Source organism: Ostrinia furnacalis, unplaced genomic scaffold, assembly GCF_004193835.3.
Source record: "Ostrinia furnacalis isolate ACB-3 unplaced genomic scaffold, ASM419383v2 OfSCF3854, whole genome shotgun sequence".
Classification (NCBI taxonomy): Eukaryota; Metazoa; Arthropoda; class Insecta; order Lepidoptera; family Crambidae; genus Ostrinia; species Ostrinia furnacalis.
This window is the reverse complement of record NW_021134093.1, coordinates 17,164-20,618: the sequence shown is the minus strand read 5'-3', so window position 1 is coordinate 20,618 and position 3,455 is coordinate 17,164. Positions and strand designations below refer to the sequence as shown.

At 36.3% G+C, this 3,455-nt stretch overlaps 1 non-coding gene across 1 annotated transcript; it reads right to left on the bottom strand.

The window, feature by feature from the left end:
- Positions 1–754: 754 nt before the first annotated feature.
- TRNAA-AGC (transfer RNA alanine (anticodon AGC)) lies at positions 755–827 on the bottom strand. The gene has a single exon. It is a non-coding gene; the product is annotated as a tRNA-Ala (tRNA).
- Positions 828–3,455: the final 2,628 nt, after the last annotated feature.

The window sequence follows — 3,455 nt, the reverse complement described above, 5'->3', positions numbered from 1 at the left end:
CTGGTGTCCCTGGAGATATGACCTCAGGTGTTAAAGCCCACACGAAAGATTTTAAGTGAGGATTACCTAAGTGCGTGTCTTTAAATTATGTACTTAGTCTAATTTGTGTTTATCTTTCACTTTGTAGTCAGACTGTAAAATTGATTTGAAGCCTGAAGCGATTTAAAATGTTGTTCAAATGAGATTAAACCTAGTGTTTAAATATTAAACCGGACTTCCTTGATGATCATTAAAATCGTATCAGATTCAGTGGTTGTGAAATTATTTAGGTTAATACTCTTGTAATAGCGGCGGTTCCGTTCGGTCAACTTATTTTGGTAACCTCGTCCTTGCTTTGGTAGACTTGGAAATAAATGCATAATAATAAAATTGTTTTAGCTTCACAACAATTATCTAGCCCCAAACTAAAATGAGCTAAATCTATGGCGACTAGTAACAAATAAGCTTAAATAGATAAACGACCAAACCACATGACCGTGATTCCGAGTGTGTGCTCATCACACTACATTTACCTTCAGCGGAATTCGAACATAGATAATGTTTTAAACACGGCCCATCAGACCAGGCGGATTTAAATCAATTCTAAAAATTTGTGTTCGTTCTATCATGTAATAAATACCTTTCAAGAAGAAAGAGCGTCATCAACATAATCCAGATTGCCTCCTGTCCCATAAAAAAAATCATCATTTCTAAAAATAATTTAAAACATTATCACGCAATTGCAAAAAAGGCACAGGACTTGAAATGTACATATTGGAGGCGCCGGGTATCGATCCCGGTACCTCTCGCATGCTAAGCGAGCGCTCTACCATCTGAGCTACGCCCCCGGTATCAGTTGGCGCGAAATTAAGCATCATACTATGGATGTTGATATTTTATAAGTCAATATCTATCATTATTTTTTAATTTTTAAAAAATTATCATAAGCTTATCATAATCCTCAAAACCGTTTTAATAATGCATACTCACAAAATATAAATGTGATTCATAACTATAATTTCTGAATAACAACAAAATATAAGGAACCACACATTGGGCAGCACTTGCATCTTCAAACATAAACACAATAATATTACGCGTAAAAGAAGTAATTAACCTAACCTTCCCAAGAGGCTGCCGACCGCACGCACGGAGGCTCTACGAGTATACATCTTAAACACCAAAAATCATGGCTCCACGGTGTTTCCTACAATTCTAGCCATTACACATTTAAGTAACCGCTAATTAAGCCCGTTTAACATTTAAAAATACCAAAAAGGCCGCTGTTAATCACGATTTAGATTAAAACTTATACACCTTAACCCATGAAGACGTAGCTACCTAAATTGCGGCGCTAATTGCACTTAATCCTCTCATTTGCCACTAACAAGTAAAAACATTAGTTTAAAAGCTTTGTCCCTCACGAAGATAATATGAGTCATAAATAAATAACTTAATTTGTCGGAAAAACCACAGATTAAATATTGTAAAACAAATAAAATATGTATAAACCTAATTGCGAGTAGGTACACGTAAGTACCATCGTCCAAGCAGATGAGACTTTTGCCTCCTTTGACTTTTCAAAAAACTTTTCATTTACATACTTCAGTGAAAGAAAGTGCAGCGTGGTCTTAGATAAAACGCACCTGACTAATATTTCATGAGCAATCAAGAGCCTGAACTTAACTAACCTAAAATTGAGTCATTTGACCCACATCTACCTGATAACTCACTAACTGCAAGATAACTTTGACTTAAACTTAAATACCGCCCAGTACCTAACCATTTAGCCGCGCCATAAACGATACAAATGATCTCTTTATCTGTAAGCAAGCGATTCTATCTTTTATTGCGGCCATGTATGAAATGTGGCGCCATCTTTAGTCCAAAATGGTTTAAAATGTTGCGAAGTAGTGCAAAAGTCCTGCTGGTTCTTCGACTGCAAGTTTTGGTAAGGGCTTTAATAAGGGCTACCTTTTCTTTTTTTATTATTTTCTATAATAATATTTTGACGTTCATAAGTGCCACTTGTGGTCTAAACTGAATAAATATTTTTGATTTTGATTTTTCATTTTGGTTAAACTTTTAATTGTTTGTGTACTCGTAATAGGTAAGGTTTAAGCTAAGCGTCCACATGTCGGTATCGCACGCATCGGACGTATCGCACGCAACGGATCGTAGTATTATTTATATGGAAACTCATATAAGTGAGTCCATCTGTCCGCATCGTACGCATCGCACATCCGATACGATGTGTTTCGTACGATGCGTCCGTTGCGTACGATACCGACAAGTGGACGCTTAGCTTAAAGAATAAAGACCCTTTGCCTATTTGGAACAAGTTTTCTTTAAGGCTGAGTTGCACCACCTAACTTTGACAGTAAATATAACGCTAACCGGTGCATTTTGTATGGAATATGACGGATTTCTGATGTTTGTCAAAGTTAATAAGTAAGATGGTGCAACCCAGCCTAAATCTTGTTACTTCTAACTAATGAAACTAAAAAAAGTTAAAATGAAAATTAAAAATGTTCAGGTTCCATTGAAAATAATCATTCAATCCATCTAGCCGAGAAACCTTAAAATAAATCGAGTAACGCAACAGCTACCGTTTCGTTTTGCGTAGACTACGCGTTCAAATTGTATTATCTACGCAGACAAAAACCCATGATATTGCAATTTAGACAAAATAGTGCTATTTCTATATTACACATTAGACAAGTACCTAACAATGTGAAATAGTCATAAAGGCTAGTTTACATTGCCTTATTAAAGTGTAGATAATTTTTCCAACCAATTTTAATGTCATTAAGTTATTTAGTTGTACAGAAATCAGCTTTTTACAAAAAATCACCAACAACTCACTGGGGCTTTTGCTCCAACAGTGGTTTCCACAGAATATCAGCCTTTTAACATTACTACACATAATAAGTTACCATTTTGGGTATGAAAAAACTATTGAATCAAAATTTTCTTTCTAACTGCATATTATTTTATGCTTTAGTGTTTATTTTGTTGTAGGTAATCCTCCCCACCTCTAGACCACCCTATAAGACCTTTTTTTCCGACTGGAAAATGCATATCCCAATGATGAGGTCTATGCTGTTCGTCTGCTCGTTTGCCTCCTGTCACATAAAAAAAAATGCTCTTATGGCCCAGCATAGTGTGGTCGCAGCCTAACACGGTTGTTGGTCGCACGCGCAAGCCGCAACGTAAACACTGTCAGGTCCTCACCCCGGGTCATTGCCGCAACATTACGTGCAAAATCGGCATAATCGATTCGTTTCGACTCGAGAACTCGATGCATTACTTACCTTATCAATACCAGACGCAAATATTTCCTGATAAAATATAATCTAGTTGATAGCTAACGAATTCTTGTCATTATTGTACATACCACAATGATAAGAGGACGCAACGTAGATGACTCTACACACGTAGGTATCTAGGTCAACTTTTCAAGTATCATGTAATTC